The sequence below is a fragment of the Adiantum capillus-veneris genome, chromosome 12 (assembly GCF_014529385.1).
Source record: "Adiantum capillus-veneris isolate H3 chromosome 12, ASM1452938v2, whole genome shotgun sequence".
NCBI lineage: Eukaryota > Viridiplantae > Streptophyta > Polypodiopsida > Polypodiales > Pteridaceae > Adiantum > Adiantum capillus-veneris.
In genome coordinates this window covers 108,300,032-108,313,978 of record NC_140942.1, presented here as the reverse complement: position 1 = coordinate 108,313,978, position 13,947 = coordinate 108,300,032, and the positions used below count along the sequence as shown (strand labels likewise).

General features: G+C 43.9%; 1 pseudogene; it reads left to right on the top strand.

The window, feature by feature from the left end:
* Positions 1 to 4,884: 4,884 nt before the first annotated feature.
* LOC147446297 (uncharacterized) lies at positions 4,885 to 5,390 on the top strand (annotated as a pseudogene).
* Positions 5,391 to 13,947: the final 8,557 nt, after the last annotated feature.

Here is a 13,947-nt window from a genome sequence, read left to right as displayed (position 1 = left end):
GCCTGCTCATCTACTCGTTTTTCAAGGATCTTCAATAGGTCGAGCTCCTTTTCCTTCTCAAAGGGGGGGTCGCAAAGATAGCGAGGTTGAAAGAGGAGGGTCTCCTTTTGCATAGCCCGTTTACCCATCACCTGCCTCCACCGGTTACCCTTAAGAATAGGCGCTCTAACCTCAACTACGCAGGCCTCCTGGGCATCGGCATAGATTGTATCGAATCTACGCCGATCAACATGTGAAGTCGAGTCACGCATCGCAATAGACTGGGCTTTCCAATTCTTTAAGAGGTTTGGCTAGTAGGTTTGCAATCTAACTAGGGATTCGTTTAAGAAACCATACGTGACTTACTGGACGCGCGAGTTTGATGTATCCCATCCGATATCTACGAACTCGAGAGCCAGTAAACTCGACTCCGCAATGCTTGCAAAATCTAGAACTCTCGTTCGCCATTGACAGATCGGCAGTTTTCGCAAGCACATACTCCACTTTTTGTAGGCCCAAATATTCTTTCGCAAGATGACCCATCTCTCTCTGGTTTGTGAGTCTTATAGTGCGATGTGTAAGGTTAATCAACTTGTGCGATGACATCTTTATTAGGTAACTCCCTTTCGGCCCGTGGACTTGCATTTGTGAATTAGTATTCTTGTGACGAGGTGATATAAATGGTTTGAGAAATTCAAAGGAGGCTGTTGTGGGTCAGGTATGTAGGCCGCTATTTCATTTGCTACCGACTCAATGTCGCCTCGAAAAACCCACAAAATCAGATGAGCATGTAGCGATCCTCGGTTTTGTATCTCATATCTTAAAAAATGATGCTCTATTTCGCCTAGGACTTTGCTTCCCCCAAAAATGTGGTTGTTCAAGAAGACGTGCAGACGCTCATGGAACAACACGGCACACTCGACAGGGCAATCTTTTCATGTGTAGCTTCCATTGAATGAATGGGCGATATTTTTGATTACTGTAAATTTCGTTCCACCTGCTTTCTGTGACTTTGTCCGCTGTAAATGTCAGGAACAGATCGGGTAGGCCCCACAAGTCAACCATTGCGATGAGATCTTTAAAGTTCTTTCGATGCCATGATGGAATGCCGGGCATTGGTGACGGAAGCTTGTATCTTATAATGTTCCTTACTGCATCTTGGTTGGATGCATTCTTGTGCTTCCATTGGTGACGGAAGCTTGTATCTTATAATCTTCCTTACTGCATCTTGGTTGGATGCATTCTTGTGCTTCCCCTTATACGCGTCTATGTCACGCTGCAACATTGTCGTGTTTGTAGAATTGGAAATCGTGATTGCTCTCTTGAGTTGGTACATGACAAGTAGGTATGGCTTGTACAAGGTATACACGGAGAACAACATGATGATCCTCATCCTGACGTAGTCACTGAATCGGGTGTCTCCTTCGTAGTTTTTGCGCCCGAACGGGAATAAGAAAGGGAACAAAGCTTTTTCTATTGTCACGTCTTTGGCCTCTTAGTGGCTAGTAGGCATCCCATTGTACCTGAAGATATTCGTACCCTCAACGAGGGCTGAGACCTCACGCAGCTTTACTGAGCCAAAGTTGTGAGAGTCTATTCTTGTATAGGCCCTTCTTCTTGAGGTGGTGTACGTGTTTTCAAGAATGCTCATCTCACATTGCGTTTCTGCTTCCTCCATCAATGCAAAAGGCTCCGTTTCTGAGTGGCTTGTTATAATTGACGTAACAACGTCTGGTGTCAGCACACACAAAGTGGTTTTTTTGTGGGGTTGCTCTACCACAATCTTATACATCTTGATAACTGGATTATGGAGTAAGTTGTAGGCCAAAATGTCTGATAAGCACGAGGACGCGAGCTCCTTTGACAGTTGTTGTATATTTACTGCTTTTGTCCAACAGATCAGAGGGTCATCAAGCAAGGATCTTTTTTCAAGTACGCCGTATGCTACATCGTTTGCAGAGCTTATGACGTTCAAAGAAATGTCAATTATACTGAGGAGCTGAGTGTGAAGCTGGTTGGATTCCAGGATACGTCGGACATAGTCTGGTAGCAGTACTACTACGCTTTTGGTCCTGAGGCATCTGTCGCAGCTGGAGCAACATGACCAATGTATCGATACTTCTTCCTTTTCGGCAGCGTTCAGGAATGTCATGCTAGGTAGACTAACACTAGAATTGTCTAGTAATTTCTTTTCGAGGCGAGTTTTTGAGAATGTGGAAGTTTCGCAACCGGTACAACTTGTAAAGTTTTTGGATGCAGCAATGCACTGATCTTGCCAACGTCGTGATAGAATGTCGATTCCAGTCCATGAACTTGCTGCTGCACTCAGACTCTCTTTCCTCTATTTTGTTGTTCTTTGTTTTGCTACTTCCCTCTTTGTTTTCTGAGTGAGTTTGTTCATCACCATGCTTGGGATCTGAAAGCATTAATTACAATATGAAACATCCTATCCATTAGAGTTTCTTAATTATGGTTTGGTTTCTCAATGATGCAGGAAATGCAGTACGTGCTCGCATGCCAGTGCTCATAAAAAAAAAGAAAAAACCATACGCAAGTATGGTGGGGAGGTGGCACCATCCTCACCCAAGTTTTATAAACCATAGGGAATGTGCCATTCCCCGGTCACCTTTTTTCACCTCCAATGTTGGAGGGACACCAATGCTTCTCCTCCAGTGTTGGAGGGATACCTTTCCATGATTTGGAGTTTGTATATTTATATGTGTTGCATTAGTTTTTCTATAAAATAAAGTAGATAGCATTAGGATGTCCATTTTAGTCTCATATACATTGACTTCTACATTTATCACTCGATTGTTCTTGCTTCTTGGATGGGGGACGGAGTTGCTCTGCTCATGTTTTTATAAGACTTGGGTGTGTGAGTAGATATCAAGAGGAAGAAATGAGCGAGGAAGCTGGGTGTAATGTTTCCCAGCGATGTCAATGCCTATGATGAGGAAGAACTGATACATGAAGTTTGAGGCAGTGCTGGTCATGCCCCATGTGATGGGGAGTTGTTGGCTTGTGAGGCAGAGGTAAATCTTGAAGACTGCTGGGGCGGGGACTGTTAGGAGCCTCAACAGGCGATAGTGTTTCGTGGCGTGCTCAATTGTGAAGAAGCAAAGTGTGGGATAGTTGAGCAGCCCACGAGTGCAAAACATGCCAGACATAAATATGCACGTAACCAAGAGAAAATGCAGCTGAATGGGATGCTTGAGCAGACCTGGGACAGTCAAGGGCTAATGTTTCAAATAGGCTAGAGAGAGTTTAGCTGGATGTTGAGGGAAGTTGGTCCATGGGTTCTCCCTCGTCAAAGAGGATTGTTTACGGAGCGGGAGCACAACATGAGTGCGCATGAGAATAGCTAGCATAGTAGAGACCAGATCACTACGACTAGACGATGTAATGAAAAGGGTGGCAGAATTTTCGATGGTTTTTGCATGAACCATATTGTGAGAATGCAGGTTCCAGTGACCGCCAACCTGCGTTTCATTCGAGTTGTTTCGTTTGGCGAGTGGCTTGGGCTGGGCCCATGACCATGGAATGAGAAGTTGAATATGATGAATGGATTACTGACAAGCGATCATGCTCGTGCTTATGGTGGTTAAAAGATATGGGCTAAGAAGGAATCACAGCCCGCAAGGCAGCGAGGCGACATATACCTCGAGAATGCGGAAATGGCAGTCGAGCAACTTCATCTAGCTGGTTGCTTGGACTAGTTTTAGAGCAGCAGATGACTATGGATATGTGCATGTGTGTGGCAATGGACACAGTACGAGAGTGTTTTAGGATGAGGTTCATTATTTTTGAGGTGTATTGTTTTTGCCATGCATTAAATCCACAAGAAGCTGATCCCTTGCATATGGTACTTTCCTACTGTGCTTCAACTCATCTCAGCCCTTTCCCTCTTTGGCACTGCTAGCCCAGACGCTACGCCATCAACGCACCCAGCCCATCTTGCGGCGTCTCCATTTGAAGCTTCTTATGGCCGTGACACTAAACCAAAGGTTCTCCTTCAACCCACACGAGAATTTCTTGAACCTGCTCATGCTGCTGCTACCAGCGTACACACCTATCAGGCTGCACACTTGCATGGTGCTCATGATGATGAAGTAAACGCCACCTCTTTGGCTCATCTAGATGCTCACAATGGGCAAACCTCGATGATCTCTTCTATTGCCGAGCACCCCAACTTGGGTCATTCACCCACTGTGCCTCCCGCTTTCACGATCCTAGTTCAAACTAACCCAGCTAGGCGGCCTCTTGAAGCCAACGGTTCAGTATACACCTACTACAAAGGACGCTTTCATAGATGTAGCTTCAGCCCAAAACCCTTGAATACGCTCAAAACTTGCAGGCAGGACAATCCAAAAACAAACACTCATGACCTTGCACCCGATGCTGCCAAGAATGCATCAATTCTCTGTCAACTACGCACGATGCATAGACCACTTCGTTAAGCCCCACTCAATGGTCATGCACTTGCTGACAGTGGGCACTTTTAACGTCCAACATTCTGCGGCTTTCACGGCACCGCCTCAGCAGTCTTCGCACAAGGCATAGCCCCAACTTCAAGGCTCGTCATACGACCACCCGACGCCTGGTTCGCAAGCTCTGGCCACGCTCCTCCATGCATGCGCAACCCACCCAGCCTACCACACTCTTGGCACTGATTCTGATGCCGCTACCATCATTGAAACCCTCTTCTCCAGCCATGTTGCTTTGGTGGTTAAGGTTCCCCAACCACGTCCTGCTACGACACAGACAAGTCTGGCGCACCCCTGCCTTACTCATCCCAGGGGGCAAATGTTGATTGTGATGGTGATGCAACCATCATCGATACCTTCCTTGGGCACTTGGAGGCCGAAGACACTACTGCAGAAAACTCTCATGCTGCCTTCCTTGCAGATGCAACCCTTCCGGCTGCCCTTGATGCACCTGATGTAGACGACCCTGTTGTGGCCATGATTGTCGCTCACCTTGCAGAAGAGAGGTTTTCACCAAAATCGCTGCCGCACATGATGCTACACACCCCAATGATGTTCCTCCTAGCTTTGCGCTCGCAGATGCCAGCGCCACACTTGATGCTAAAGCTCTTGCTGTGGGTAAATCCACAAGAAGCTGACCCCTTGCATATGGTGCTTTCCTTGTGAATCCGGTTACTACAGGTCCTACTATGCTTCAACCCATCTCAGCCCTTCCCCTCTCTGGCACTGCTAGCCTACACGCTATGCCATCAGCGCACCCAACCTCTCTTGCAGCCTCTCCATTTGAAGCTTCCACAAGCCGTGATGCTAAACCAGAGGCTCTCCTTCAACCCACACAAGCATTTCTTAAACCTGCTCATGATGCTGCTACCGGCCTACACACCGGCCAACTTGCACACCTACATGGTGCTTATGATGATGAAGTAAACGCCACCTCTTTGGCTCATCTAGCTGCTCGCACTGAGCAAACCTCGGCAACCTCTTCTACTGCCGAACACCCCGCCTTGGGTCATTCACCCACTGCTCCTGCCGCTTTCAAGATTCTGGTTCAAACCGTGTGCGCGTATGTTGCACGTGTCAATGCAAGGAACTTGCCGATACACCGTGTGCGAGCCACAAATGGCTCCAAGCACACAACAAGCCTAAACTAGTAAGCTCAAAGAAGGCGATGGTGTGTCACTCACCGCTCTACGCTTGCTTCGTGGAGGATTCCTTGTCGCGAAGAAGAAGGAGACGCCGCTACGCCACGCTCAACCGCTTCACCGCTGTCGTGCCTCCGTAATGCTCGATCGCCCACACACTCTCTCCCTCTCTCACACACATACACACACACACACAAGGAGGTGAAGAAGAAGGAGATGGAGCAAGAGCACTCTTCTATTGCACAAATGAGAGAATGAGTGAATTTTAGGTTTAGTTGACTTTTATATGAGCTCGCCCCATTCACACTTGGGCGCCCATGCTTAGCCAACTAATCCCTTGAATGTTCCAGTTATAGTGCGCCTCTCATCGGCGATCACTCTTACCCTTTTCCTATTGGACCGACAAGCCCGGTACCTGACTCTACCAAATAAATAATACAATGTCCGCCGTAGGTTACAACGTCCGTCGTAGGTAATAGGGTGTCCGTGAGCCGTGAGGGTTAACATGCCCCCCTTCCTGATGTAGATTCCGTCCTCGGAAGCTATTGAGTTGAAGCTTGTTATGTCCAGTTGTAGAGCATCTGGATTTGAATCTGCAAGGCAAAGTCACTGTTTCAACAAGCGGAATTATATGGCCATAAATCATGAGGGGAATGTAAAGTGCATGTGGAAATGAGTAAAAGCAAGATTTATGAAATGTTAGACTGCCATTAAGGACAAATAAATCGCACTTTGAGTAAATTAATTAATCAAGAGTTTTGGGCTTATGGGTGAGTCTATCAATTAGTTAGCTATGACTAAGGTTAAAACAACTACTCTAGTACTAGCTAAGCTAAGAAGATTATCTAAATGCAAGATTCCCTAATTGTGCTTTTCAGCTTTGATTAGCCAACTAGCTCTCACAACTGCAAACAAAAGCTTGAAATGTTAACTATAAGCTCGATGGAAGTCTTTTAAATGTCATTCATTTTTTTCTTTTTCTCTTTTTTACTTTGGTTCACAATCATTTGACGTGTGTGCTTATTTTGTATGTCCGGGGCTTTTTGCTTCTCAAAGAAAAGCGCCCACACTGGGAACCTCTAGGGCTCTAGTACCATAGACAATACATGTGAGTGAAGTACCAAATCAAGCCAGGATTTCTCTTCCAGCATTAGATTTTTCATTTGTGGCACTTATGTTTTTTGCTTCCATTTCCTTTGTATTCTCACTAGTGTTTTTGTTGTTTAAGTGAGCAAGCTTCTCTATGCCTTAAACATTCCTAAGGTCTCAAATACTCAGATAATTTTATCAGCTAGGCCTAGTGGTCAAGTAAATGAGTTAACCTAAAGTCACAGTCTCCTAATCTCAAAGCTCATCCATAAGATTAAACTCTAGTTCCATCAACTTAAGCAAAGACAAATTTATACATCTATAATGGCAGAGAACAAACATAACTATTGCACTCAAACAAACCATGAAAAATCATTAGCAATTATACATATCCACCAACATGAATCATGGAAATTAGTACACCTGGAGGTATGGAGTTGCTCATTTCGTCGAAGTAGATGTCCTCAGCCATGTGGATGGAGATCCATATAAGTCCTACCTAACACATCCAAAAAACAAGCACTATACCTCTAGGAGGCATGTCAGTGTCAAAAAAATTAAAACTCCTAGAAAACAAACTCAAAACACAATCCAGACCCCTAACCTACCTATCTGTCATCCCTTTTAGAATCAAGGAAAGAGGATATTATATAAACTGGGTGGCCACCCTAAGGCTAGGCCTCTATCCTCATCATCTAGATAAACGAAATCATTTTCCGTGAGGCCATAGTCTTCCTCGGTCTCTATTATTTCTCTTCATCATCCTCTTGCGCAAGCGTGTTAATCAAGAACCTCGCGATGCGTGGATACTCATCCTGTGTAAAAGAATAAGCATGTGCCACCGGAGAAACATTCGCTACTGGGTAGGGATCACTAGTTATCCATATACGTATCAGCCATTCTAACTCCTCAAAATTTCGCTCACGTGCAAGTCTCTCTACCAAATCCCATTCACAAGAAAGTACAGGGTAGCAGATGTGAAACACTTGAGAAAAAGAAAAAGGGTACCTTTCATAAAAAATAGAAGTGCATGCCTCTGGTGAACTAGCCATCTCTGAGAATACAAATAGATTTGGTTAGGTCTTTAAAACGTGAGTTTGTGTGTTGCTTGATGTGACATGGTGAATTTAGACTTATGTGTAGGATCTGATAGGGTGCTGTCTCGTTGCTAGTCTCTCTTGCTCTTTTACTTTTTTATCTTGTTTTTTTTGAGTATAAGGCTTTATATATACATTCCCTAAGATTGGTGATTGAGAGGTCAGGGAGGAAGGTTGAGAGGGAAGCACGTGAATGATGACTGTCAGCAAACACTCCCCCCTTCCTTGGGTAGATCATACCGTTTGAAATGATGTCGTCACCCTTTGAAACCAATTGTTCCAGTTGGTAATAGGTGGTAATAGTTGGTAATAGGCCAATAGTTTTCTATTACCTTAGGTGCCTCGTCAAGTTGCAAGGGTGGTAAGGTACTCTCCCATGATCGAACGTGAAGTGGTTCATCAGGTGATTCTTGAACACTGGGAGGTGTGGATTCCTTTGTAGCTTTATGGAGGTCCACTATTGTAGGTTGAGGCTGTGGAGAAGCTTTTACCTCTATGGATGCATTACATGAGGAGATAGAAGCTTCATGGGACTCCCCCCTTCCTGAGCTAGGTGGAATAAATCGTTCTTTCTTCGGTACCCAGACTAGCTCTGGAGCGGGTGTGTAGCATTCTGTGATTTTTTTCTTTCCTCGATCGTCGATTCGTTTTGGAGCTACGGGATTGGGCTCACATGGGTCAGGTGATAGGTAAGAACACAATCTACGTTTTGGCACCCAAATTTGATCATTTCCTTGATAGTAGCCTTGGGCTTCCAATAGTCGTTTAGGAATCCAACGCCACATTTTCTTACTTTTCTTGGAGCGAGTGGGACATTTCTTACCAGGATTTTTTTTTTTAGCACTAGCTATGGTCGTTAAAGAGGCTTTAGGGATCCACTTGTATGTTTTCTTTGTTATATTGGGATGGGTCTTGTTAGAAGCTATATGCATTGCTTGTAGCATATTTAAGGGTACAGGCATTTCATCCCCCTCAGGTGTTACCCAGGTTGTCCCCCTATTTCCCCAAGTGTCTATGGTTGCTGCTAGGTGGATCCAATCCACATTGTCCGACTCAGTCATCCCATGTAGTACATCCATATAAGGAGAATCTTCCCCAACATCAATGTTCGCTTTACATGTGTAACAATACTGCAATGGGGCCGAGTGAACTGTGGTGTCAGATCTATGATCAATTATAAACCTGTTTCCTAGATAATGTGCTCGACCAATCACAAGATCCACTCAAATGACAGAATCTTGGAACTGCAAGTAGACATGGTTTTTAGACCAGTCATGTACCATTTTTTCTTCCCTCTCATTTTCTTCCCTCATGAAAGGACGTCCTAAGATCATCTCCGATGCCATAGTGTGTTTGGAGAAATCCATAACAATAAAGGTTATCCTTATTTTATGTCCAAAGACCTTGATCTTGAGATCTTCTAGCATCCCAATAGGTTTAACAATAGACCCATTGGCCATCTTCACTACTATGGTTGTGGTCGCAAGGTGAGGTCTTCCCATAGTTTCCCAAAAAATTTTAGTCACAAGGCTAACCCCAGCGCCACCATCAAGGATTCCCTTCACAGTTAATCCCTTAGTAGTGATTGGTATGGTCGCATTGGATTCATCACCCTCAAAGTATTGTCCCAACTTGTTAACAGGTATTTCTATAACAAGGTTCTCATCTAGGTTGGGTTGTGGATCTAAGTGTTCCTCCTCTATTGGCATCTCCCCAGCTCCCTCCATCTGTGCAAATTGTGGTAGCCCAAACTTCAGTTCTCCATTGAGGAAGGTTCGAAGAGCTGAGACTAGCTCGGGGTCTTTATATAGTTTGGACATGATGGTGGTTCTAACTTCTGAAGACATGAAATCCATCAATTTGGCAATGTTTAACGGCATCTTTTGGCCTTGAGTCCCTTGACGTGGGGAAGATGGGATCTCCATTTCTTTGATAGGATCAAGTAGTCCCTCTGTAAACATTCTTTCCATCAAGAAGTGAGTACGCACACTTTCCCATGACTTTAAGTCACTTTCTTCTTGGATGACACTAGGTATGTCCAAGGGTCTATGGACTTGGTGAGGTTGTTGTTGCGTAGGGAACACGATGTAATGGAATTGGCCTATTTAATTTGAGAGTAGCGGAAATTAATGAGAGTACTTTTGAGAAATGACTTTGTGAGCATAGCGGGTGAACATAATTGAAGATAGCAACATAATCATAGCAATTAGCTAACTGAAGGAGTATGAGCGGAAGTGCGACGCGAGAGAGAGTGCGAGAAGAAGGGCACTACGATATGGTGAACTCGCTCTACTGTAATGTGTAGAGCATAGTGAGTTCTTATTAGGTTTTTACAAAAGAATATGTGTACATACCTAGCGGCCTGCCCACTTACCTAGGCGACCACATTGGGATTTATACCCCAACAACCTCCCACTTAAAGTCCAATGTGGTACTTTAAGTGTGAGAGAAGCTACTATACAAGCTATTATACAAGAGATGTAGAGAAGTGATGTACTACCCTACACCTAACTGCTTGCGAAAATGCGCAAAGCTCTCTGAGGGAAGTCCTTTTGTAAGTAGATCAGCAGGATTTTCTGTGGTGTGAACTTTGACAAGCTGAAGTTGCTTATCCTCGAGCATTTCCCTGATGAAATGATACTTCACATCCACATGCTTTGTCTTTGAGTGATAAACTGGATTGCGAGCCAATTGTATAGCACTTTGACTATCACAATATAACACAGGCATCTCTTCTTTGATTCCCAAATCTGTTACTAGTCGATTAAGCCAAATTGATTCTTTGCATGCCTCTGATGCTGCAACATATTCAGCCTCTGTAGTAGACTGAGTAACACAATCTTGTAATCTAGAACGCCATGATACTGCTCCACCAGCCAATGTAAAGACATACCATGACGTAGACCTTCGGCTGTCTAAGTCACTTGCATAATCTGAGTCTGTAAAACCCTTTACACTTAGCTCCTGACTCCCATAGCATATACGCATACTCTTTGTAGCTTTCAGGTATCTCAATATTCCTTTCACTGCCTCCCAATGTTTCTTGCCTGGGTTTGACATGTATCGACTTACTACTCCCACTGCAAATGCAATGTCTGGGCGAGTAGCAATCATTGCATACATCAAACTACCCACTGCAGACGCATATGGAGTCTTATCCATTTCAGCCTTTTCTTCCTCAGACACATGACAATCTTGTTTGCTAAGTTTCACATATGGTGGCAATGGAACACTCAGTGCCTTTCCCTTCTCCATATTGAAACGTTGCAAAACCTTGTCAATATACTCTGTTTGAGATAACCAAATCAACTTCTTTGATCTGTCTCTCTCAATGCGCATACCAAGTATATGACTTGCCTCACCCATGTCTTTCATGTCAAACGATTTTGCCATCTTTGACTTCAAAGCTGAAATTTCTTCCAAGTGCTTGCCAACAATAAACATGTCATCCACATACAAAATAAGGATCAACCAACTGCCATCCTTAGCCTTCTTTGTATATAGACAGTGATCGAGCTCACTACGTTTGTAGCCTTGAGAAAGCATAAACTTGTGGAATTTATGGTACCATGCCCTCGGTGATTGTTTTAAGCCAATAAGACTCTTTAACAACTGGCATACCCAATCTTCCTTGCCTTTCTCAACAAACCCTTCTGGCTGCTGCATGTAAATTTCCACATGTAAATCACCATGCAAGAACGCTGTCTTGACATCCATTTGGTGCAACACTGATGGCGGAAAAAAGAGCAGTGCAATCAGGTGGCCTCTGTACTCGTGCACACTCCACAAACCACGCCTCATGCAAACAAGCAAAGAACAAAACAAAGGGGGCACCACCCTAAATTAAGAGGTTTAGGGACCTCACACATAGTGCACATAGGCAAGTGAGACTTCTAGCATTATGATGGCATCAAAACACATAGAAACGAAGCTTAGGGACCTTATGTAGCATATATATACACAATACATCAGCTTAACAATACAACGGCATCTGATCATACATAACAAGGATATAGAGAAGCAAGCCAAGGATGGCATAATCCCTTGTCAAAAAAACAATCAACCCAGCAAGTAGGTATGATCCTACTAGCAACACATCAATACCTTAGAGAATGATGGCGAGGATGGTGGCCATGGAGCATGAGAGAAGACTCCTTATTTAGGTTTTAGGGCTAGTAATGTAGCATACTAGAGGGAGAGAGAGAGAGGGAGAGAGAGAGAGGGAGAGAGAGTAGAGCTCCATCCATAGCTCCTCGTTGTGAGCAATGTCGTCATAGCTTCGTTGCTTGGTGAAGTGGGTGAAGTGTTGGTTTTGAGTGAGAGAAGGCCTCCTTATATAGGTTTCTGAGAGGGTTTAGGATTAGGGATAAACATGCTTAAATCCGCTGATTGGGGTTACTTTTTGCTTAGGGTGGTCAACAGATTGAGGTCACCTGATATGTCACCATCAAGATATTCTCTAGAGTGATGTGAGAGGGGAGGGTAAATGCTGATTTTTCTGATTGTGACACATGGGGATAAGTCCTTGACCAGCATTTAAGAGCCGGTGAGGTGGCTGTTGAAACTGGAAGTTCTGCACATGTCAGGGGGGGACCTGCTGGGTCCTCCTGAATATCAAATTCTCAAAAAATCCTCAACCATGGTTTCTTTTGACATGTGTTCTTTGAAAAAATCAGCATGTCTCTTTTCAACTCAAAAGTCTTTGTCCCTGTTGACTCACCTTTACCATAAGATTTTCCCTTTTTCTCCTCGTGTAACTGCATTGTTGATGCCCAATCACTGCTTTTAGTAACAGTGAACTGTTACCTACCAAATACTTATGGTGCAGTAAAAAATATTTACCATGGGTAAAAAAAGTTACTGTAGGTAAAAAGTGATTTGTATTTACCATGTAGGTGAAAAATATTTACTGTAGGTAAAAAAATATTTACTGTGGTAAAAAATATTTACTATCGGTAAAAAAGTGAAAACGGAGTATGCTGTGCTGTGAGTCCACACGAACATCCTCGTGTAAATTTCACTAGAAATTCACACCTAGAATAGGCTATTCTGTAAGATATAGGTTGTAGGCATGCATAAGAGCTCGTTCCCACGTATCTTCTGTCCATGGCGCTTTTTACTCTTTGGTGCTTGTGAAGTAGATTTTTCTTCTCTTTCGAGATCCCTTGGACTAGAGTATCCTCATCTCCCCAACAACTGACTGTGCCTTTATTGCATCTTCAGAAGGGGTCCTAAAAACCATGCATCATATAGCCCTCCCCTTTAAGCTAGAGGTATTTGATGCCTCTAGCTGTAGGTTGTGCTACAATAGTGTTCTCTTGAATACTTACCGACCTGGTACCAATTGAATTTGCCATGTTACTGCTTTCTTGGCTGATGCACCCTGTTTAGTCCTTTCTGATGAATAATTGTATCCATCCATGACTAACAACTGGTCTCCTAGACCCTTGAAAGCCATACCCCATCCATTGTCAATATCCACTTTCACTGGTAGCATTCTCTTTTTTTCTTTTTTTCTTCTCTTTTTTTCCTTTTTTTGTCTTTTTTTTTTTTTGAAACGACTATGTACATGATTGTTACCTTAGTTGGAGCTCGAATATGATGAGCTCTCCTCTGAACCATCCTTAGCATTGATTTCACCAGCATATGGCTGTGAAAGACGACATTGGTAGGCCTTCAATCGCCAACCATTTACCGGGGTCTGATGTACCTTACCATCTAGGTCACCTAGTTGGTAACTACCATTTGAGAACCTCTGTATCACTACAAAAGGGCCTTCCCACTTAAGCAAGAACTTACCATCCTTCCTGCGATCAAAGCGATTGTCGTATCTGAGCACTAAAGAACCTTCCTTGATACCTTTCTTGACAAGGTTGCGATTGAACTTCTTTCGTTTCTTCTCTGCCTGGGCTGCATAGTACTTCACTGCTGACTCTTGATCTAGCCCTAACCTCTCCAAATCGATGATTCTTCCTTCCGCCTGCTTCTCTTGACTATCCTCTTGATGTGCTTTTAGAACTCGGAGGCTCGCTAGCTCCACTTATATAGGCAATAGTGCCTCTTGCCCGTAAACCAAGTGAAAAGGTGTATACCCCAAGGATGTTTTAAAGGATGTTCTGTAGGCCCAAAGTGCTGCATCTAGGTGTTTGTCCCATG